Raw genomic sequence first — 25,407 nt, forward strand, 5'->3', positions numbered from 1 at the left:
AGTGTTATGGAATATTTTTCTGAGAAATGTGTGCCCGGTTAAAAGAGGTTAAGTTGGAAGAAACAGTTGTATAGACAGAGTCAAGATACTTGGGTTTAAGTCCTAGTTCCTCCACTGGCCTGCTATGTGACCTTGGGCAATCACTTAAATTCTGTGGTCCTTGGTTTCCTCTTCTTTAAAATGGAGATAAAATAACTAATCATGTTTATTGTTTACTGTACAAAGAGCACTGAATTTAGCATTTGTGAGAGCACAGTATGACAGAGTTGGTAGACAGGTTCCTTGTCCATAAGGAGCTTAGAGTCCAGAAGGGTAGACAAACATTAATATAAACAAATATATTATAGTTTCCTTAACACGAGGTTCATCAGAACATAACCCTTTTCAATCAGTTGTATTTGGGATATAGGAGAATTGAGGGTATAAATTTCACACATTGTGCACACCCCACTTAAAATGGGATTGCACCAAATTATTCCTCCTAACCTTTAACTCATTCACTTAGCATCATATGCCCTCCCAGGGTGACGAAGGAAGTTCAGTCAGCCAGCAGAGCTGAGTTCAGTCAGCCAACAGGACTGACCTTGGGAAAACCAATCTCATAGAAGTAATGATCTAGGGAACGGCAAGCAGGGAGAATGGGCATGACTGGCCAGAAGGCAAAAGCCCTCTGGGTGGCTGGTGTATCTTTGATAGGTTTTGTAAAACTTAGCTGAGAGTGATTATATCTCTTTCTAGACTGTGAGCTATCCTCTAGGACCTTCTCAGGTCACACCTGGAGAGTTTTCAGTACTCTACCAGTCTTGGCTATAGGAGGAAGAGTCAGGCAGAGGCATCCCGATTCCATTCCTAGCTTGGTCAGTGGCTAGCAAGTAGAAGGCAATATGCCACAAGTCAAAACTCACCTGTGCTGGGCAGCAGCATCATGGGAGAGAGCTGAGGGCGGAGATTCAAGTTTATTACATGGAAGTAGGCAATGGCAAACCACTTCCATATTTTTACCAAGAAAACTCTATGGAAACACTATCAGAACAATTGCAGATGGCGAGCAGGGCATTCAGGGAGAGATGTGTCACTATGGGTTGGAAATGACTCGACAGCAGTAAGAGAAGAGACTGTAAGCTCACTGTGGACAGAGAGCGTGTTGACCAACTGTGTTACTCTCCCAAGGACTTAGTACAATGCTCCAGACACAATAAGTACTCAATAAATACTGATTGATTTTAGCATGTAGACCTTCTGGAGCTCCATGTAAATGAACTGTCTTTAGAAGTGCTATCCCAAATCTCTCTCAGCCTTGCTAGAAAGCACACTTCCCCAGAGATTGTAACAGAGTTTTCCTCCTTAATCTTGCTATAAAATCCACAGCTACAGGTTCTTCAGCTTCTTTAAAGATACAGGGAGTGCAATTTTCTCCCATCTGCACATTTAGTTCTGTTACCCTTTTTTGCAAAATGGTATAGCTTGTGAGAGGAATTGGGGGATGATAAAATAAAATACAACCATTTTTTAATTGCTGACGTGTGTTTATGCAAGTATGCTTTATATGAATAGCAGGTCAAATTGCTACTTTTTCAACTGGTAAGATGATATATTTAATAGCTTGACATCAACCAATCAATTAATGGTGTTTATCAAGCACTTTTATTGTGTGCAGAGCACTGTTCTTAGATCTTAGGAGAGTACATTACACAGAGTTGGTAGACATGTTCTTGGCCCACAAGGAGTCAAAGGTTTAGAGTGGGAGATAGATATTAATATAAACAAATAGCAGTGAAGGCAGATATTTAAAAAATTATAGATAAGCAGAGCAACAGATTTTAAAGATATGTAAATATCTGCTATACCATTCAATCTTATTTATTGAGCACTTACTATCTGAAAAGCACTGTACTAAGTGCTTGAGGGGCTTTAATACCTAAGTGCTTAGGGAAGTGAGGGCTACAGTGTATAGAAGATGAATGTGTAGAGAGGGAAAATAGCATGAAGAAGTGATAGATGATTCAGGGGAGTATTCCTGAATGAAATGTGATTTTAGAAAGGCTTTAAAGATGAAAAAGGTGAAGGAGTTCCACGCAAAAGGGAGGGTGTGATGAAGACGTTGACAGTGAGAGAGAAACAGGAGGCACAGTGCAAAAGTTGACATTTGAAAAGCAAATGGTGTGAGTTTGATTTTAGTAGGAAATCAGTCAGGTAAGATGGAGGGTGGAGAGAACTGACTGAGTGCTTTAAAGTCACTGGTGAGCAGGAGAAGCAGCATGGCATAGTGGATAAAGCAGAGGCCTGGGAATGAGAAGGTCATGGGTTCTAATTCCGCCTCCACCACTTGTCCGCTGTGTGACCTTGGAGAAGTCACTTAACTTCTCTATTCCTCAGTTACCTCATCTGTAAAATGGGAATAGAGACTGTGAGCCCCATGTGGGACAGGGGCTGTGTCCAACCCAATTTGCTTTTATCCATTCCTATGCTTAGTACAGTGCCTGGCACATAGTAAGCACTTAACAAAGACCATTATTAAATAATGTTGGTCTTTGTTAAGCACTTACTATGTGCAGAGCACTGTTCTAAGCGCTGGGTTAGACACAGGGGAATCAGGTTGCCCCACGTGAGGCTCACAGTGTTAATCCCCATTTTACAAGTGGCAGAGCTGGGATTTGAACCCATGACCTCTGACTCCAAAGCCCGTGCTCTTTCCACTGAGCGACACTGCTTCTCCAAAAATATTAATAATAATAATGTTGATATTTGTTAAGCACTTACTATGTGCAAAGCACTGTTCTAAGCACTGGGGTAGATACAAGGTGATCAGGTTGTCCCACATGGGGCTCACAGTTTTAATCCCCATTTTACAGATGATGTAACTGAGGCACAGAGAAGTGAAGTGACTTGCCCACAGTCACACAGCTGACAAGTGGTAGAGTGGGGATTCGAACCCATGACCTCTGACTCCCAAACCCAGGCTCTTTCCACTGAGCCATGCTGCTTCTGTATTATTATTATTATCATGTAGAGGAATGAGCAACCATTGGCCAGTTTTGGGGAAGCAGACAGACAAATTGTGGCTTTTTTTTTTTTTTTTAAGAAAAAAATGATATGGGCTGCAGATGATGTAGGGGCTGGAGATAGGGAGGTCAATGAGGAGACTGATGCAGTCATCAAGGTAAGATAGGAGGAGTGCCCAGATCAGCATGATAGTAGTTTGGTTGGAGAGGATGGGGAAGATTCTAGAGATGTTGTGAAGGCAGAACAGATGGATGAAATATGGGCACTGAAAGAGAGAGAGAGAGAAGTCAGAGATAATACCAAGGTTGTGAGTTTATGGGATGGGTATGATGTTATTTTCAGGAGTGATTGGAAAGTTGAAGGGTGGAGATGACTTGGGAGGATAGATGAAGAAGTTATGAATATGTTTCATTTGAGGTGTGAGTGAGACATCCAAGTAGAGATGTCCTGAAGGCAGGAGAAAATGTGAGACTGCAGAGAAGGAGAGACGTTGGGGCTGGAAATGTGGATTTGGGAGCCATACACATGGAGATCATAGTTGAAGTTGAGGGAGCAGATGAGCTCCACAAAGGAGTGGGTGTAAATGGAGAATGGAAGGAGCCAGAACTGAGCCCTGTGAGACATGTTCAGAGAGTGGGAGGCAGAGGAACAGTTTGCAAAAGAGACCAAGAAGGAGTGGCCAGATAAGCAAGAGGACAACACAGAGAGGATTAAGTTAGAGAAACCAAGGTTAAATAGTAATGATGTATATATGTCTATAATTCTATTTATCTCTTTTGATGCTATTGATGCCTATCTACTTCTTTAGTCTTGTTGTCTGTCTCGCCCTTGTAGACTGTGAGCTCGTGGTTTGGTAGGGATTGTCTCTGTTGCCGAATTGTACTTTCCAAGCACTTAGTACAGTGCTCTGCTCACAGTAAGCGCTCAATAAATACGATTGAATGAATGGAGTTTCATACATTCATTCAATCCTGGAGTTTCATGCATTCATTCAATCCTATTTAACAAATGCTTACTGTGTGCAAAGCACTATTATAAGAGGTTGGGAAAGTACAATATAACAACAAACAGACACATTCCCTGCCCACAATAAGTTTACAGTCCAGAAGTGGCGGTTGACAGTGTCAAAGGCTACTGAGAGGTTAAAGAGAAGTAGTAAAGAGTAGTGTCTGTTATATTTCACAAGAAAGGCCATCAGTAACCTATAAGAGCAGAGCTTCAGTGGGCTAGAGAGGCAGAAGCCAGATTGTAGAGGGTGATTGTAGAGGGTCAAGGAAAGAGTTTGAGGATATGAAGTGTAAGCAGTGGTTTAAACAATTTGTTCAACGAGCTTGGACAGAAATTAATTAATTATGGTATTTGTTAAGCACTTACTATGTGTCAAGCACTGTTTTAAGCACTGGGGTAGATACAAGGTAATCAAGTTGTCCCATGTGGGGCTTACAGTCTTAATTCTCATTTTACAGATGAGGTAACTGCAGCACAGAGAAGTTGAGTGATTTGCCCAAGGTCATACAGCAGACAAGTGGCCGAGTCAGAATTAGAACTCATGTCCTCTGACCCCCAAGCCCATGGGAGATGGGGATGCTAAAGTCCTCTAGACTGTAATCTCAATGAGGTCATGGAATGTGTCTACTAACTCTCTTATATACAGTGCTCTGCACACAGTAAACACTAAATGAATCCAAGGGATTGACTGATGATAGCTAGTTGGGGCAGTGGAGTTAAAGGAGGCCTTTTGTTTTGCTTTTTTTTGTATAGGAGACACCCCCATGGCACCAATACTGCCCCTCAGACCACCACAAAATCCTTTAGAGAACCACAGTTCTAGGTAATGTGAAAACCTGAAATACTTTAAAAAGTGCAAGTATACTTAGCCTTTTGTGTAAAAGTGGTGTCCAAGATGCTATAAAACCTCAACGGCACCAGGTGAATTCCAGGTTAACAGCTTCTAAGTCTCTGAAGTAACTTTGATTCTACTTCTTGGACAGACAAAAGTTATAAGTTATTCATTAGTAAGAAGGGTTTGCATTTGTCTACAGCACTATTCACATTAGTAAGTAAACACTAAGTAACCCTACAAAATGGATTTAAAATGAACACAGAATATGATTCCAATAATTCATTTACACAAAAGCTCATTACTGAGCCACCACCCTTCCTCTCACCCTATGGGATGCCTACCACTATACTAGTTGTTAGACCAATATCATTTTTCAAAGAAATAATTCACACTCAAAGCAGCCCGCCCACTTCACACCTCTAAAACCAACCTAGTCACTGCAATAGACATTATCTCTCTCTCCACTGACCCCCCATCTTGCTTGCACCCTCCCACCTGTCTGTAACTTCTTCCCCTTTCATATCCAACAGTCCACTCTTCTCCCAATCTTCAAAGCCCTATTAAAATTGCATCTCCTCCAGGAAGCTTTCCCTGACTAATTTTTCCTCTCCCCATTCTATTTTCCTCCCTACAGTGTCACCCATACACTTGAGTCTGTATCCCCTGTAGAATCAAGTCCTCTCCCTACCCACTCCCCAACAGCACTTTTATACATGGTTATACAAGAAATTTGACTTTTGATAGAGTACGACCCACAACAAGAAAAATAGCTTCTAGCTGATATCCATTGATCATATTCCACCAGGTAAAGGCATTCCTTTATGAGGCTTTTACATATCCCGTCTTCTAATTGTTTCCCCCAGACAGAATCTGGTTGGTGGACACGTATACCAATCATTTGAGCTACTTCCTCTGATTGATTCCCCCATACAAAATATGATTGGTGAAGGGGAATTTATTTATATTAATATCTGCCTCCTCATCTATACTGTAAGCTCGTTGTGGCTATAGGGAATGTGTCCGTTTATTGTTATATTGTACTCTCCCAAGCACTTAGTAGAGTGCCCTGCAGTAAATATGACTGACTGATTGACTTACTGAAAGGAATTGATGGTGTCTGCAGTATTTCCCAGGATTTTCATGTCTCATAATTATAAGTGGCCAGGAAACTCAGAATGAAACAAGATTGGGTTTTTGTTTTTAAGTGTGCATAGTGAAAACTTTTCAGGCCATCTGGGTCCAAGCAAGGAACAGGGGGAGACAGAGAGGTGCAGTGAGACATGGGAGGAGATGCGTGGATGTGGAGGGATCCAGGGGAGACTGGGTGATGGGTCAAGATGTGAGAAGAGACAGGGAGATTGTGACGAGACACAGGAGGACTTGGACTTGGAGGGCCATGAGGGAAGACCAGAGGATACAGGTACCTATGAGGGAGGAGATGGGGGAGCGGGGACCGATGACAGGACACTGGGGGAGGAAAGAGGAAGATCTGACCCTTCTTGCTTCCCTGACTCTGCCCCACTTCAAGAGTACAGGCAAAAGTAATGCTTAAAGAACTTGGGAAAGCTTAAAGAATGTGGGCACTGATCTTTAAGAGATTCTCCAAACAGTGGGATACTTATTGGTGAAGTCAAAGTTCTTTCAGGGACTCATATACATATCCTGATACTCTGCTGCTTCTCCTACCTGTAACTTACTTTAAGACCCACTAGACTGTAAGCTCATTGTAGGTAGGGACCATGTCTACCTACACTGTTATATAATCAAGTGTTTCTGTATAGTGCTCTCCATAGGGTAAGCACTCAGTAACTATGACTGATTGATCGATTGATGTGCAGGGAATTTGTCTGCCAATTCTATTGTATTATGCTCTTTCACATTCTCAGTTCAATGTTCTGCATGTAGTAAGCGCTCAAATACCATTGATCTTTAAGGTCAGGAATCACATTTACTTATTCTATTTTACTCTCCCAAATTCTTAGTTCTGGGTTATGCACATAGTAAGCATTTAACTGAGAAGCAATGACACAACTTGTTCAGCTTCTGCTAAGCTCCCAACTTTGGAGAAAAAAATTTATCCTTCTTCCATCTCAAATCAGTGTCTAGTCAAGCTCTAGAAAGACATCAGCTCTTTCAAACCTTCCAGCCACTATTTTAATTGAGGTGGGAGGATAGGATTAAGGGATTAAATGGATTAAAATCCCTGACATCTTTCTGCTACTTTCCTGTCATGTGACCTTGGGCAAATCAATCAGTGATATTTACTGAGTGCTTATTATGTGTGGAGCACTATACTAAGCACTTGGGAGAGTGCAATAGCACAGAGTTGGCTGAAACATTTCCTGCTCACAATAAATTTACAGTTTGGAGAAGGGAACAGACATAAATATAAATGAACAATTTATAATATATAATTTAAAGAAATTTACACAAATTCGTTGGGGTTGAGATTGGGGCAAAAATAAAATGGCTAAACGAGACAGATTTAAGTGCATAGAAAGAAAAGGAAGACGGGGAAATGAGAGCTTAATCGGGAAAGGATTAATCAAGGAGATGAGAGAAGAATCACTTAACTTCACTGTGCCTAGGTTTCCTCATTTGTAAATGACGATTAAATACCTGTTCTACCTCCCCCTTAGATTTTTGAGTCCCATGTATAGTAGGAACTAAATCAGATTGCATCATATCTATTCCCAGTGCTTAGTTCAGTGCTCGGCACATAGTAAACTCTTAAATGCCACGTTGTTTATTACTTTTTATGAATTACCAGGAACGAAAACCCCAAAGAGTTAGGTACCATGTTGCATCTATCATCATGGGCAGGGAAAGTTTCTGCCAACTCTGTTGTACTCTGGCAAGAATTTAGTTCAGTCAGTCAGCCAATTGTATTTATTGAACTCTTATTGTGTGCAGGGCACTGTACTAAGCACTTGGGAAGAGTACAGTATAACAACAGACAAAACCCCTGCCCCAAATGAGTTTATAATCTAGAGGGGAGAATGATAATAATAGTAATAATGATAATAATAGTGGCATTTGTTAAGCCTTACTCTGTGCCAGTTATGTTCTAAGTGTAGGGGTAGATACCAGAGAAGCTCGAGAAGCTGATTGACTCATTGGAAAGTGCCCGGGTTTGGGAGTCAGAGGTCATGTGTTCTAATCCCAGCTCTGCCTCTTGTCAGCTGTGTGACCTTGGTCTAGTCACTTAACTTCTCTGTGCCTCATTTACCTCATCTGTAAAATGGGGATGCAGACTTTGAGCCCTATGTGGGACAACCTGATTACCCTGTATCTACCCCAGCACTTAGAACAGTGCTTGGCACATTGTAAGTGCTTAACAAATACCAACAATATTATTATTATACAAAGCAATCAGGTTGGACACAGTCCCACAGAGGGATCACAGTCTTAATCCCCATTTTACAGATGAAGGAACTGAGGCACAGAGAAGTGAAGTGACTTGCCCAAGGTCACACAGCAAACAAGTGGCAGAGCTTGGATTAGAACCCAAGACCTTCTGACTCCTGGGACTGTGCTCACAATGCTGCTTCTCCTGGTGCTCTGAACATATTAAGTGCTCAATAGATACCATTTTGATCATGTATTTAAGACATTTATTTTTTTGTGGTAAATGTGGTCACCCATTTTCTTCAAACATTAAGGCAGTTTTGTTTTTTTTTTAATCTCGGGTTTTCATTGAGCTCTGTTAATACCCTGAGGGATGATGTTGAGTCTTGGCAGCTTCTCTGAGTAGCTGGGACTTTCCTTATGAACTGAGAGTTCTCTGGTGGATGCCGGTTAAGAAACGCTCCAGGCAGAAGTGCTATTTCATTCGAAAAGAAAACTATAACTTTCTTCATTGGCAGTTTTAGTTTAACACACTTTCAGATTAAAAGTACTGATGCACATGTGATATGTATTTCTACACTGTATCTAGAGAAACATGTACACATGGGATAAATTGTCTATTAATGTTAATGCTTTCAAGTTCTGCAGCCAAAAAATATAACACAAGATTGATTGCCAAACAAGCCTGGAGTCACGGCCAGAAATCATATCAAAATATATTATCTCTTCCCCATTCAGCAGCCACTGCTTAGTGTCTCCATCATAGCTGCTGCTCTCACTTGATGAAAATACTTGTCACTGCTTGTGTTTGCTTGGTAGCATTGTACTTTTGATCACTGACTCCTTAGGTTAGAACACAGTGACTTGCTTCCAGGAGAATGGGAGCCAGCCTAAACTTTTTCCCCAGATTCTCACCCAAATTGCCCAGACTTTGGCAGGCCTTGGAGTTTAGGTCCTAAAAAAAGTTGCAAGTCTCCCTGTCCTGTCCTGTAGTGATTCATTCATTCATTCAATAGTATTTATTGAGCACTTACTATGTGCAGAGCACTGTACTAAGTGCTTGGAATGTACAAATTGGTAACAGATAGAGGCAATCCCTGCCCTTTGACGGGCTTACAGTCTAACTGGGGGAGATGAACAGACAAGAACAATAGCAATAAATAGAATCAAGGGGATGAACATTTCATTAAAACAATAGCAAATAAATAGAATCAAGGTGATGTACATCTCATTAACAAAATAAATAGGGTAATGAAAATATATACAGTTGAGTGGACGAGTACAGTGCTGAGGGGTTGGGAATGGAGGGGGGGGAGCAGAGGGAAAGGGGGGAGAAGAGGGTTTAGCTGAGGAGAGGTGAAGGGGGTAGAGGGAGCAGAGGGAAAAGGGAAGTCTGGGAAGGCCTCTTGGAAGAGGTGAGCTTTAAGTAGGGTTTTGAAGAGGGGAAGAGAATTAGTTTGGCGGAGGTGAGGAGGGAGGACGTTTCAGGACAGCGGGAGGACGAAGACCAGGGGTCGATGGCGGAATAGGCGAGAACAGGAGATGGTGAGGAAGTGGGCGGCAGAGGAGCGGAGCGTGCCGGGTGGGCAGTGGAAAGAGAGAAGGGAGGAGAGGTAGGAGGGGGCAAGGTGATGGAGAGCCTTGAAGCCTAGAGTGAGAAGTTTTTGTTTTGTGAGGAGGTTGATAGGCAACCACTGGAGGTTTTTAAGAAGGGGAGTGACATGCCCAGAGTGATTCTGCAGGAAGATGAGCTGGGCAGCAGAATGAAGAATAGACTGCAGCAGGGAGAGAGAGGAGGAAGGGAGATCAGAGAGCAGGCTGACACAGTAATCTAGCCGGGATATTACGAGAGTGATCTGAATTTGAGGTGCAGAAATAGGACCTCCAGTGAATAATTATTTTTACTGTAATCATCTTATTATTTATTGGACAGTTACAGTGTCCAATAAGCACAAAACAGAAAACAAAAAGAAACATGGAGCAGCACATGACCTAGTGGAAAAAGTATGGTCCTGGGAGTCAGAAAACCTGGGTTCTAATTCCTGCTATGTCAATTCCTTCTGTGTTATCTTGGGCAAATCACTTAACTTCTCTTCAGTTCTCCTGTTCTCCCTCCTACTTAGGCTGAGCACCCCTTGGGGGATAGGGACTGTGTAAAACATAATTAACGTGTATCTACCCACCATTTAGAACAGTGTTTGACACATAGTAAGTGCTTAACAAATACCATAAAAAAGAGTTTCTACCTTGAAGATTAAGACACTACAGGTTTTTGTCCTCCATAATCAAAGTTGACTTTGTTAGTAGTTGTCAGCCAAACAAGCAGGTGGGACTGTGCAGATATAGGGGGAACAGTAATACTTTACTATGTTGTGCTTTCATCTTTTTGTCTTGAAGCCATGGTCACTGATAGACAGCCTGTTGCTTTTTATTGTTTTGTTCTTGCTACATCAAGCTGTCTTAAGAAAAAAGCTAGGACCCATTAGTTCTCTCTGTTTTCTCAACACTACTCCCTTTCCATCTATTCCTTGACTTAAGAATAAGCTTTAAATTGTCCCCTGATCAACTCCCTCTTGATGTCTTCATCCCCCATACTTCTTCAGCCATTTTTCTACGAGTTGAGAGCTGTCTCAGTGGAGAAGCAGCAAAACCTAGTGGAAAGAGCATGGGGCTGGGAGTCAAAGCACCGGGGTTCCATTACAAAATCTGTCACTTGCCTGTAGTGTGACCTCAGGCAAATCACTTAACTACACAGTGCCTCAATTTCCTCTCCTGTAAAATGAGGATTCACTTACTGTTCTTCTTATTTGAACTGCGAAGCCTATATAGGACAGAAACTGTCTCTGACCTGATTAACTTTAATTTACCCCAGCAACTTTCATTCATACATTCATTCATTCAATCATATTCATTGAACTCTTACTATGTGCAAAACACTGTACTAAGTGCTTAGGAGAGTACAGTATATCCATAAGTGCTTAGAACAGTGCTTTGCACACAATAAGGGCTCAATAAATATAATAATGTTGGTATTTGTTAAGCGCTTACTATGTGCAGAGCACTGTTCTAAGCGCTGGATAGATACAAGGTAATCAGGTTGTCCCACATGAGGCTCACAGTCTTAATCCCCATTTTACAGATGAGATAACTGAGGCACAGAGAAGTTAAGTGACTTGCCCACAGTCACACAGCTGATAAGTGGCAGAGCTAGGATTCAAACCCATGACCTCTGACTCCCAAGCCCGGGCTCTTTCCACGCTGCTTCTCTAATGATTGAATGAACATAGTAAACATTTAACAAATGTAATGATAATAGTAATAATAATAATTATGATGATGGAGGTATTTCCTGTTGAGAGGAAATGTGGCCTAGTGGAAAAAGCATGGAACTGGGAGTCAGGAGGCCTGAGTTCTAACCTGGTTCCATCATTTGCCTGCTTTGTGACCCTGGCAAGTCTATTCACTTCTCAGTGTCTGTTCTCATCTGTAAAATAAGAATTGAATAGCTGTTATCCCTTCCTTTTAAGTATGGGACAGGAACTGTATCTGCCCCAGAGTTTAGCCTAGTTTAGCCCAGTTTAGCACAGTGCTTGGCACAGTGAAAGTTCTTACCAAATCCCGCAATTATTATCAAAATGCTAAATGAAATCCTCTTTTGGGTGATTTGGCCAAGGCCTTCAGACAAAATCAACCTGCTGGCCAAAGTTAAATGTGACCAAGTTTGAGGACAGGAAATTTTCACACCCCCTTTGCCTATAATCCCTCCCGGCTACAATTTCCACCACTGCCTGCATCTTGAAGCAGAGCAATGGCAGGAGCCAGCCACTGAGGGAGGAAAGGAGAAGCTTGCATAAGATAATGGGCTGTGTCAGGCATGTTTCCTGAAACAGGATTCCCAGGTTCTGTTCCCAGAGCATCAGAAACCTCCAATTCAGAACAGTAGCTTCAGCCGAAGTTGGGGGTGTTCTCAGGGAAGCACCTAGCTGAGCAGAGAATTACTACTGGCTCCCTACAGACCGGGAGAGAGTGGACCATCGGGGTCCCAAGGCCACTCAGGCCTGTCAGGAAGAGGTTAGGAAGAGAAGAGGACCGACATGTTATGACTAAAGGGTCCAAAGACAACTACAGTGATGCGGGTGAATGCATCTTCCTGGACATAGGGGTGGTTAGCTGACCACGCCTGTTGTTTTATTACAGGTCAGAATTCTTCTAGAAGAGTCATGTTTGAAATCCCCAAATCTCTGGGGCAGATGTTCCACATATGAACATTTAAACTTCTTGCCCAGGTCTCACAATCCTCAGGACAATTTGTGGGTGGATATGTTATGTATCTTCGTCACATTAAATGTGTGGCATTGGAGAATATGCAGTTGTAGGTTTTACTTTCTGAACATTGGGTGCATAGCAACAAATTTGTAATGTCATACAGCAGTATTAGTCATCGGCACTCACTTGGCCATGGCTGTCTCTATTCTTCTTCATAAGCCTAATTTTCTTTTCTGCTTATCTGTTTTCAAAAGACATAACATTCCTTCCTCCTTCTTTCTATTTAATTGCATATGTCTTGGTTTTCAATACTCTATCTGAAAAAAACAAACAAAAACAAAGGGATAAAAAGCAGGAATTGATGGAAACTCATCAGAAGCCACTGGAGCTGACAAAAGAATGGCTATTAAAACTGGACATCTTTTGAAAAGAGTTGCAAAACATTGAATTATCTGAATAATGTCCTGATGAGACTTGCCATAAAAAAAACTGTTAGGTGGAATATTATGCAAGTTTTATAAAGACCAAAAAAAACCCCAACTCATTTTGATTTGCCTGCTTTCTTCCATGGAGGTTAATCAATAAGTGAAATGAAAGTAAGATTTCTCTTCTACTTACCAGATATATTCCTAAAAAAATGGCAATTTCTAGTATTTCTTGGTCATCTTTTGGAACTTCCTTCAGACTCACCTAACAATAATAATAGTAATAACAGCATTGTTTAAGCACTTACTATGTGTCAAGCACTGTTCTAAGCTCTCGGACAGATACAAGCTAATCAGGTTGGACACAGTCCTCGTCCCAGAAGGGGCTCAAAGTTTTAATCCCCATTTTACAGATAAGGTAATTGAGACTCAGAGAAGTTCAGTGACTTGCCCAAGGTCACACAGCAGGCAGGTGACAGAGCTGGGATTCGAACCTAGAACCTTCTGATTCCCAGGCCCGTGCTCTAGCCACTAAGCCATGTGTTTCCTGCTCCCTCTTGATTCCCAGTCCGACTGGTACTTTATAAAGTAACTCTTATTCTTGGAGTTTCACTAATACACATTTCCACTGTCTGCCAAGGATCCCATTCTCTATCTTGGGCCTCAAAGCAGCGTGGCCTAGTGGCAAGAGCTCGGGTTTGGGAGTCAGAGGACATGGGTTCAAATCCTGTCTATGCCACTGTGTCAGCTGTGCCAGCTGTGTGACTGGGCAAGTCACTTCACTTCTCTGTGCCTCAGTTCCCTCATCTGTAAAATGGGGATTAAGACTGTGAGCGTCACATAGGACAACCTGATTCCCCTGTATCTACCCCAGCGCTTAGAACAGTGCTCTGCACATAGTAAGCGCTTAACAAATACCAACATTATTATTATTATTAAAATGGGGATTAAGACTGTTAGCCCAACATGGGACATCCTGATTACCTTGTATCTACCCCAGCACTTAGAACAGTGCTTGGCATATAGTAAGCACTAAATAAATACCATCATCATCATTATTATTATTATTATTGTTACAGCCTCAATATGCTTTTCTCATACTTAGCATTGACTGACTGAGATTAAATGCCATCAACTAGCAGTTGATGAGTCTGAATATAAAACTAAATGCTTGTAGTATTTCAAACAATACCTTTTGTTGCAGGGCACTATGAAGGTACAAAAAGTCAGAAATCATTCCCCAGAGTAGATAATTGGACCCTTTTCTCACCTCTCTTTCAGACACATTTGGAGGGCTTATATTCAATATTGTGACAATTCTGGATGCCACTACCAATTTCATTGTCTTATGGTATTTTTTAAGTGTGTACTGAGTACAAAGGCCTGAAATGAGCTCTTGTAAAGCTACCCATTCAAAAACTACAAGCAACCCCAGTTCTGATCGAAAGAAGGCTGGTCCAGAATTCCGCCTGAAAACCTTACCTAAAATATTCACAAAATGACCTCTCTAACCTCCAACAGCTTTTCTGACAATCTTGTCCATCTTAACAAAGGCTGAGCTGCTCATCTGTAAAATCTTCTCCACATTTTTAACTGGTAGATTTTTTTCAGTTCTATTTTCTCCTCCCATATTGATATTTGCTTTTCTCTTCCCAATATCTTCAAATCTCCCTTTATTATAGCTTCCATCTGCTGGATTCTTTGGTAGGCAGTGGCTATTTCAACTTCCTGTCTTTCTATCTTTGTCTCCTCTAATCCAGTTCAACTGCTATTAATGAGATCTTGCCCTTGAATCATTTTCCTTCTTCCTCTTGATAGGGTTTTATTACTTTTTCTTTTGATTCTTCTCCACTGGGTTCTATAGTGGCATTTGAAGCAGCTATAGGCAGAAGGAAATTCATTAGAAAGACAGTATTTCTCTTGCAGTCTTTGGCCATGTGTAGGGATGTGGATCAGATTGAAATCATCCACAGTTCACCTCTAGATTTCCATGGAAGAGCAGCTCTGATCTGTTTGTCTACTTATTCTACTACCTTATGACCTGAGTGTCATCTAGGTACGAATAGCTTTGAATCATCTTTGTTTCACTGTATTTAAATGTAAACTCTTGTTAGACTGTGAGCCCCATGTGGGACAGGGACAGTGTCCAAAATCATTAATTGTATTTCCCTCAGTCTTTAGAACAGTGCTTGGCACATAGTATTCGCTTAACAAGTATCATTAAAAAAATAAAATTCCTGATCTAGTGATTCCGGTAGTAAAGACAAAACCATCATTATCAACCATATTATTTACAAATGATAATGTACATGATCCCCAAGGAGCCCCTTTCCATTCTTATATGTGTTATATTATTTATTTATTTACTTGGCTTATTTCAAAAAGAAATGTTGTCTGGATTAAAGCCTTCAATTATAAGGGGAGCAAGGAAGCAGTAATTATTTACCAGATTTCATACACTAAAAGATCTGTAGTACAGTATCTTGGCACCCGGAAAACTCTACAGACCAGCATGTGGAACTCTAAGGGGATCCACATGTAGGAGAATTGGTTGATTGATGCCTTGTGGAGGAAGTTTACACTCTTTAAGTACACCATCCCAGATGTGCATCTGGGACATCTTTAATCTAAATAGCAAACAGCTTTAATTCCTGATCAAGCTATAGCTGAAACTCAATCATTCTATTCTCTGACGATTATGGTGGCAGTGTGCATCTAGTGGAAAGATCAATGGGACCCATTTATGTATACTAATGTCTGTCTCCCGCTCTAGACTGTAAGCTTATTTGGGCAGGAAACATGTCTTCCAACTCTGTTGTGAACCCTCCCAATCACTTAGTACAGAGCTCAGCACATAAACAGGAGTCCTGGGTTCCATTTCCAGCATTGTGAAAGCACTCTGGAAAAATAGACATTATGGAAATAGAAGGTAATAATAATAATAATGTTGGTATTTGTTAAGCGCTTACTATGTGCAGAGCACTGTTCTAAGCGCTGGGGGAGATCCAGGGTAATCAGGTTGTCCCACGTGAGGCTCACAGTTAATCCCCATTTTACAGATGAGGTAACTGAGGCACAGAGAAGTTAAGTGACTTGCCTACAGTCACACAGCTGGCAAGTGGTAGAGCCGGGACTCGAACCCATGACCTCTGATTCCCAAGTCTGGGCTCTTTCCACTGAGCCACGCTGTATTCTCACTATTACTGTTGTTTGATTAATCAGACTTCCCATGCTCTGATTATATTGGATAATAGAGTTATTATGTGCTCTTATTACATACAAAATAACAGTGGTAGTTGTTAAGTGCTTACTGTGTGCTAGGCATTGTACTCAGCACTGGGGGAGATTACAAGCAAATCAGGTTGGATACAGGGACTAGACATCAAGCTTCCAGTCTTAATCCCCATTTTACAAAGCAGGAAACTGAGGCACAGAGGAATGAAGTGACTTGCCCAAGGTCACACAGCAGACAGGAGGAGCCAAGTTTAGAACCCATGGCCTTCTGACTCCCAGGCCTGTGGTCTACCCACTAGGCCATGTTGCTTCTCCCCATGTGTGTGACATGGACCCTGTCCAGTATAGTTTTTATCTACCCCAGAGTTTAATACAGTGCCTTCCAGGCACATAATAAGAGCTCAACAAATACCATTAAAAAATATTGACTAAAAGAGTCTATCCACCTATACTATGGTGTTTCTATGGAATTTCCCTTAAAAACTGTAATAAGAATGTAAGCAAATGTCATTAACTAATCAGTTCTTTGGTTCATCACACTCAGTGTCCTGCCTCAGACTTTGGCAACAGAAGCCTTGGAGGAAAGTGTGATAGCTGCCCACCTTTTTGGACAGACATTCTAATAGTTCAGTATCCTTTATCGAGCAACCAAACTTTTATTTCTCCATCCTCAACTGTCTCTCTGGTAGCTTCAAGCTTCATCAGTTATCCCTTTATCGTGTTGTAATACTAATGTTGGTATTTGTAAAGTGTGTACTATGTGCCAAGCACTGTTCTAAGCGCTGGGGTGGATACTGGGTAATGAGGTTGTCCCATATGAGGCTCACAGTCTTAAATCCCCATTTTACAGATGAGGTAACTGAGGCACCGAGAAGTTGAGTGACTTGCCCAAAGTAACACAGCTGACAGGTGGCGGAGCCGGAATTAGAACCAGTGACTCTTAAACCCGTGCTCTTTCCACTGAGCCATGCTGCTTCTTGTAAGATTTGGAGAACAGTAACTCCATGCTTGTACTATCTACACCATAATTTGTAGACTTAAAACAGACTTCATTCATGCCCCAGTCTTCATTTTCCTCACCAAGAAGCCTTCCTCTCCCCTAAACAACTTTGTTTCCCTTCTCTCAACTTCTCTGGTTTTAGTAGGCCCATCTAACATCTGATAACTATGAAAACTGATTAAAGAGCATTCTGAAAAAAAACTACTTCCCTATTAGTTACAAATGAATTCGCTAAAATTATTTACATCCAATGAGCTAAGATACAATGACAAATTTTTATATCCTAACTTGCTCTGTACAGACATATGATTTCTTTTTAACATAAAATAATTCACATTTAGAACACCTTAGTATGAGGTTAGAGATGTAATGAAAATTTAGGCATCTTTGGAGAAATTCTTGTTATGACTTCATGGTTTTGTGTACATAGAGATTTATTGCCTCAAGATTTATAGCTCCTCTCTGGCCAATAAATTTTGATGTACATTTTTACAAAAGTCAATATTGGCTTCTTATTAGCATTGAACAATATGCCTGTAATATGCCTTAGACATACAGTTATAAACTAGAAAGCCTTGCTGGAAGCCTGTTTAGCCACCGAGATGTATAAATTTTACTGGAATTGCTACTATTATTCTTAAAGATGTGTGAAATAACCACTGGAAACAGGCATACAAAAATGTACACAAAAATACTTTAAACACAGTAATTCTTTAGTTGCTCAAACACTATACTTGAGAAGAACTCTTACAAAATTGCTAGGGGGCAATTTATGCTATCACTGACGAGTAATTCAGCCTCTCACTTGAATGCACCTTCAGTATGCTCTTCACTGAATGATATATTATAAATTATTTATTTCTACTAATGTCTCTCTCTCTCTCTAGACTTTAAGATTATTTGGGCGGGGAACATGTCTCCCAACTCTATTGTATTGTACTCTTCTAAGTGCTTAGTACAGTGCTCTGCACAGAAGTGCTCAATAAATATCATTCATTGATTGATTTTGGGGACTGTGTCTACCAACTCTCTTATATTGTACTCTTCCAAGCACTTAGTACACTGCTGTGTACATATTAAGTGCTCAATAAATACCACGGATTGATTGATGGATTATAGTTGTAAACTTCTACATTAGCACCCACCATTACCCATTCTAACTTTTGTTCATCTACTAAAACAGTATGTGAACTAAACGTTTGATTGCCCCCTTTCAGAGGACAGCTTCTCCACACACCATATTTTCTCTGCCCTTTGGTTTCCTGGAATTAATTAGGAAACCTGGAATGACATATTAATATACCATGTAACTTCTTCAAGTAGAAAATAATCCAGGTAGATACTATAGAATTGTTAGTAAACTATTAACCTGACAAAACAGGATATTCTGATTCCTACTGCTAAGATTAAGAATGCAGCTCTAACCATTATCTGTGGTCATTGTTTCAAGTCTGTTTTCCCTTTGTTGAACGTAAAGATTAATTTGTACACTGTGTTTAGTACTCTTTGCTCCTCTAATGCCAACCTATTCACTGTGCCTCACTCTCATCTCTCCTGAAAAATACATCTTGCTCATTCTCTCCTTTCTTCCTGGAATTCTCTCCCTTTTCACATCCGACAGACCAATGTTCTCCCCACCTTCAAAGCCTTACTAAAATCATACTTCCTTCAAGAGGCTTTCTTTGAATAAACCCTATTTTCCCTATTTGCCCTCCTTTCTGCACTTGGATCTGTAGTTATTCACTCCGCCCACAGCATTTAGGTACATATTCTTATACTCTACAATTTCCCCAATATGCAATTTATTTTACTCTCTTCCCTGTAGTCAGATAGCTTCTTGTGAACAGTAATCATGTCTACCAGCCCTATTGTACTGAAGTCTGCCAACACCTAAGTATAGTGCTCTGCACATAGTAAGTTCTCAGTAAATACTATTGTCTGATTTTCCAGAGATGGGAGAAACTAAAATTCAACTAATGCCCTATCCATCTTGAAAAGGAAATTGTAATCTTGTCAACTCTGTTGTATTGTATTCTTCCAAGCTTAATTTAGTGCCCTACACAAAATAAGTGTTCAATAAACACAACTGATTATTTAAAAATTGAAAAAAAAAAAGAAAGCTAGAAATCAAAGGGCTGGAGATTTTATTCCAACTTTGCTACTGATCTTCCTGAGCCTCATTTTCCACACCTAAAGAAGAGAAGCATCCTGACCCATGGAAAGAGAATGGGCTTGGATATCAGAGGACTGGATTCAAAACCCAGCTCTGCCAGTTTTCTGCTGTGTGACCTTGGGCAAATCACATCTTCTCTCTGCCTTAATTTCCTCATTTATAAAATGCATATTCAATAACTGTTCTCCCTTCACTTTACACTGTGAGCTCCATGTAGATCAGGAACTGTGTCAGGCCTGATTAACTTGTTTCTATCTCAGAACTTAGAACAGTGCTCAACACATTAGTAAAGTGCTTAAATAACATAGTAACCATAATGACTGTAGCATGATGAACTTGCTAGGGTCAGGGTCAGGCTACTTCAGTGAGTGGCTCCTCACAAAACAAATAAATACAAGACTACTTTGGCAATTGGTAGCTTAAGAGTAATGGATGATACTCTCTAGCCTTTATTTCATCGCCCTTTCATCTAACTTATATGATGTGAGCCCGTTGTGGGCAGGGATTGTCTCTATTTGTTGCTGAATTGTACTTCCCAAGTGCTTAGTACAGTGCTCTGCACACAGTAAGTGCTCAGTAAATACAATTGAATGGATGCAGATTTCGAGAGGTTGAGGAAATGAGTATTGTGGTTAAGGGATGGATAACTGCAATCAGAAATGTGGGTGAAAATTGCTCCTATTAATTTAAAATGAAACAAGAGGCTTTCGTAGGAACCGGTGTAATTAGGCTTCATGTTATAGGTTCACTACCAGATTCCACATGGAAAGTTTGAGACAGAGAAAAAAAGTTGGTAGGGAGGTTATCACTGTTTCACTGGTGGTTTAATTATCTCTTTGACCACCCCCTCAGTCTGCCACTGTGGGTGAAGGACAATCACTTTTTATGAGGATTTTCCCACTGATCCCCAAATGGAGGTCTTATTGGAAAATGCAACACATTTATTTCCCTCGGGGGCTGGTTCCAATTAGGTAATGTCTATTCACTAACTCCTGTAGCTATGGTTTTTGGCCACATAAGGTAGCATAGTGATTTTTCTCCTCATTTGCTTTGTAATGAAGAGGGCTGGCAGGGAGAAATTATTCTAATCATTAAGAAGAAAATAATTATTTAATGGATCAACAAATCCTGCTTTAAATAAAATGTTTAAGCCTGAGTTCCCAGTAATAATGCAGGTACTGATTTAACCTTACAAGATAATAATAAGATGTGGTTCAAAATAAAGATTTCTGCTTGTAAAATAATAACTCTCCATCCTGGGATCTGCCAAGGTTAGCTAAAGACTGGGATTCTCATTACTTGAGCCATCAAAATTCAGTCTATTTTTTCCCCTTCTTTCTCTTTTCTCCCTTCCCGCCTCTTTCTCGCCTGACCTCCACCTCTTTCCCATGTGTTGAGTTCTTCCTCTCTCCCTTTTCTCTTTCTTTACTCCTTCCCCTCATTTCAGAAGCAGGAGAGAGTTAGCTTAACTTAGTGGGTAGAGCATGGGCCTGAGGGTCAGAGGATCTAAATTCTAATCGGAGAAGCAGCGTGTCTCAGTGGAAAGAGCCCGGGCTTGGGAGTCGGAGGTCATGGGTTCGAATTCCAGATCTGCCACTTGTCAGCTGTGTGACTGTGGGCAAGTCATTTAACTTATCTGTGCCTCAGTTCCCTCATCTGTAAATTGGGGATTAAGACTGTGAGCTTCACGTGGGACAACCTGATTACCCTGTATCTACTCCAGTGCTTAGAACAGTGCTTTGCACATAGTAAGCGATTAACAAATACCAACATTATTATTAATCCTGGCTCTGCTGTTTGCCTAGTGTGTGACCTTGAGCAAATCACTTAAGTTCTCTATGCTTCACCTGTAAAACAGGGATAAAATATCCATTCTCCCTCCCTCTTAGACTGTGAGCCCCATTTGGACAGGGCTTGCATGTGACCTTTTAATAGTCTATCTACCCCAATGGCTTAGTACAGTGCTTTGTACAGAGTAAGTTCTTAACCAGATCCACAATTATCAATATCATTATTGCTACTATTATTATTATTACTACTATATGGCCATTTGTAATTTTTGTTGGGTATGGTGTTACCTCTGTATCTGAGAATGTAAGCATTTATTCATATTGATGCTTAAATGTCTCCCCCTCTATTCTGTAAGTTCATTACAGGCAGGGAACGTGTATGCTATTTCCACTGCACTGTATTCTCCCAAGGACTCCGAAAAGTTTTCTTCACATAGTGCTCAATAAATACCATTGATTGATTAATTAAGCAATGCCATTTCTAGATCAAATCAATGTTATCCATCCCATCCAACACTTATGACAAGGAACTTAGGAGAAATCTGTGATAGTTACATTCTTTAACCTTGATATTAACTTTTCCTTTCTATCTCATTAAGGTTCTAGCAACCATTATGGATCATGTTTCTTGAATTTATTCCAAACCCCTCTTCAATTAATCACTGCTATTCATTGAGCGCCTACTGAATGGGAAACCCTCTGTGGTCTCAAAGAATGTAAAATCTAATAGAGGAAACAGAGAAAAGCTATTGATAGCCACAAGAAGTAGAAGGAAGATAACAAGGCTCTAAAGAAAGTAGCATATCTAAAGCTTTAGACTTTATGCTTGTCTTGGGCAGGGATCGTATCTACCAACTCTGCTGTATTGTACTTTCCCAAGCACTTAGTAGAGTACTCTGCACAGATTAAATAAATGCAATTGATTGGCTGATTATATCATAATTAAATAGTTGATTAAAAAATTAACTATACAAATTAAAATGTATGTGTGTGCACATGAGCTGAGGATAAGAATAAAATACATAGGTGCTAATGACTGTTTCTGTTAGGTTGAGGTAGTGAGGTTTGGGGAACTCATCCTTAAAAGGCTTCTTGCTGGAGGTGGAGGTGCTAGTGGGAGACTAAGTGGAGATGTTCTAGAAGTAAGAGGAAATGGAGCATTTAAGTTAGGTGCTTGGGATAGTTAGCTTGGCGTATCAGTCGTATAAGTGGCTGTTCCACTTGAGAGAATGAGAGATGAGGAAGAAGAGTAGGGGACCCTCACAGTTAGCAAGTCAAAGGCAGAGAAATACCTAGGAAGGAATAGTCAGAGAGGTAGGACAATGAAGTGGTAAAGAAGTTGTAGGGAAAGAGCAGAGAGAGCATGGGTCTGGAACTCAGAAGGACCCATGTTCTAATCCTGACTCCTCCGCTTGTCTGCTGTATGACCCAGGGCAAGTAACTTAATTTCTCTGTGCTTCACATACCTCATCTGTAAAATGGGGAATAAGACTGTAAGCCCCAAGTGGGACATGGACTGAGTCCAGCCTGATTACCCTGTATTTACCTCAATGCTTAGAAGCAGCATGGCTAAGTGGAAAGAACACAAGCTTGAGCATCAGAGGATGTAGGTTCTAATCCAGGCTCTGCTACTTGTCTGTTGTGTGATCTTGGGCAAGCCACTTAACTTCTCAGGACCTCAGTTACCTCATCTTTAAAATGGAGATTAAAATTGTGAGCCCCATGTGGGACAACAGCATGGCGCAGTGGAAAGAGCACGGGCTTTGGAGTCAGGGCTCATGAGTTCGAATCCCAGCTCTGCCACTTGTCAGCTGTGTGACTGTGGGCAAGTCATTTAACTTCTCTGTGCCTCAGTTCCCTCATCTGTAAAATGGGGATTAAGACTGTGAGCCCCACGTGGGACAACCTGATTCCCCTGTGTCTACCCCAGCGCTTAGAACAGTGCTCTGCACATAGTAAGCGCTTAACAAATACCAACATTATTATTATTATTACAACCTGACTACCTCCTATCTACCCAGGCACTTAGTGCATTTGTTAAGTGCTTACTATGTGTCAAACACTGTTAATAATAATAATAATAATAATGATAATAATCATGGTATTTGTTAAGCACTTATCATTATTATTATTATTAACAGTGCTTGACGCACAGTAAGCACTTAACAAATGCTATTAATATCATTCTAAAGCCAGCTTGCCACTTGTCTGCTATGACCTTCTCTGTGCCTCAGTTACCTTACCTGAAAAAGTAGGGATTATGACAGTGAGTGCCATGCGGGACATGGACTGTGTCCAACTTGATGAGCTTATATCAACCCCAGCGTTTAGTAATAATAATAATAATGTTGGTATTTGTTAAGTGCTTACTATGTGCAGAGCACTGTTCTAAGCACTGGGGTAGATACAGGGTAATCAGGTTGTCCCACGTGAGGCTCACAGTTAATCTCCATTTTACAGATGAGGTAACTGAGGCACAGAGAAGTTAAGTGACTTGCCCACAGTCACACAGCTGACAAGCGGCAGAGCCGGGAGTCAAACTCATGACCTCTGACTCCGAAGCCCAGGCTCTTTCCTCTGAGCCACGCTGCTTCCCTAGTAAGCTTAAAAAATACCATAAAAAAGATTGTTGATGCAAAGGAAGCAATGATGGAGAGGGAATACAACCCTCTCTATAATAGAATATAGAAGCAGAGGTAAGTGGTGATATCTGGAGGAAGCTAGAGACTACAGAGAGTTCTTTTTAGTACAGAGGAGGCTTAAGCCTGCATTTTTCCCTTAGCCACTGAGGATTCTTAGTCCAAAGGTTTAATAATGCAAAACCCAGAGAAACCACTGCTGGTTCCTAGAAATGAAGGGAAATCTGTCTATGACTTAGTGGAAACAGCATGAACAATGAAAGTCAGTTAACATGAGCCCAAGTCCTGGCTCCACCACTTTCCTGCTGCGTGATCTTGGGCAAGTCACTTAACCTCTCTGGACCTCAGTTTCTTGATCAGTAAAATGGGAATTTAATACCCATTTTTCCTCCTTCTCAGACTGTGAACATTCTATAGGATAGGAACACTATTCACTTGCATTGTATCTGGAAATAACTGCAGCTCAATTAAGTCGTTGTCTGGGATTCTACAGATCCATACAGTAATGTGTTATTGATCCAAGCTTCAGAACTTGCTGTCCCCCTGCAGCTTGTTAGTAAACATGAAAGTCTTGTGACATTTACATGATGTGAAGGACTCATATTTGGAGAAAAATATGTAAGTGTGACTAGCTTTTGATTTGCATTTGTTTGGAGCCACATTAACAAATCCAAATAAGTAGTAACTGCCTCCCACCCTCCCCCGACACCCAATTTCTGATTTCAGGGGGAAATTCTACAGATTCTGATGTGAATTCATTCATTCATTCAATAGTATTTATTGAGCGCTTACTATGTGCAGAGCACTGTACTAAGCGCTTGGAATGAACAAGTCGGCAACAGATAGAGACAGTCCCTGCCGTTTGACGGGCTTACAGTCTAATCTGGGGAGACAGACAGACAAGAACAATGGCAATAAATAGAGTCGAGGGGAAGAACATCTCGTAAAAACAATGGCAACTAAATAGAATCAAGGCGATGTACATTTCATTAACAAAATAAATAGGGTAATGAAAATATATACAGTTGAGCAGACGAATACAGTGCTGAGGGGATGGGAAGGGAGAGGGGGAGGAGCAGAGGGAAATGGGGGGAAAAGAGGGTTAAGCTGCGGAGAGGTGAAGGGGGGGTGGTAGAGGGAGAAGAGGAGCTCAGTCTGGGAAGGCCTCTTGGAGGAGATGAGTTTTAAGTAGGGTTTTGAAGAGGGGAAGAGAATCAGTTTGGTGGAGGGGAAGAGGGAGGGTGTTCCAGGACCGCGGGAGGACGTGGCCCAGGGGTCGACGGCGGGATAAGCGAGACCGAGGGATGGTGAGGAGGTTGGCCGCAGTGGAGCGGAGCGTGCAGGGTGGGCAGTAGAAAGAGAGAAGGGAGGAAGGTAGGAAGGGGCAAGGTGAATGTATGAGTGAGATTATTACTGTCAGCCAAGTGTAAATGCCATTAGTGTTTGTATTCCTCTGAGGCAAGGTCACGGGAAAACAAATACATAGGCCAGACCAAATAGATTTTTTTTTACAATTTCTAGACTGTAAACTCCTTCTTTATAGTATTTGTTAAGCACTTACTGTATATTAAACACCGTTCTAAGCTCTAGGGTAGGTACAGGTCAATTATGTTGGACACTGTCCCTGTCCCACATGGTACTCGCAATCTAAATAGGAGGTAAAACAGGTATTGAATTCCCATTTTA

General features: G+C 41.0%; 1 protein-coding gene and 1 non-coding gene across 3 annotated transcripts in view; both read left to right on the forward strand.

The window, feature by feature from the left end:
- The window catches only part of LOC114814718 (glypican-5-like), an 866,559-nt gene that overhangs the window by 783,781 nt on the left and 57,371 nt on the right, over positions 1 to 25,407 (forward strand). The window lies entirely within an intron of this gene.
- Positions 758 to 895, forward strand: LOC114816663. The gene has a single exon (XR_003764459.1). It is a non-coding gene; the product is annotated as a small nucleolar RNA SNORA7 (small nucleolar RNA).

This window comes from Ornithorhynchus anatinus, chromosome 1, assembly GCF_004115215.2.
Source record: "Ornithorhynchus anatinus isolate Pmale09 chromosome 1, mOrnAna1.pri.v4, whole genome shotgun sequence".
NCBI lineage: Eukaryota > Metazoa > Chordata > Mammalia > Monotremata > Ornithorhynchidae > Ornithorhynchus > Ornithorhynchus anatinus.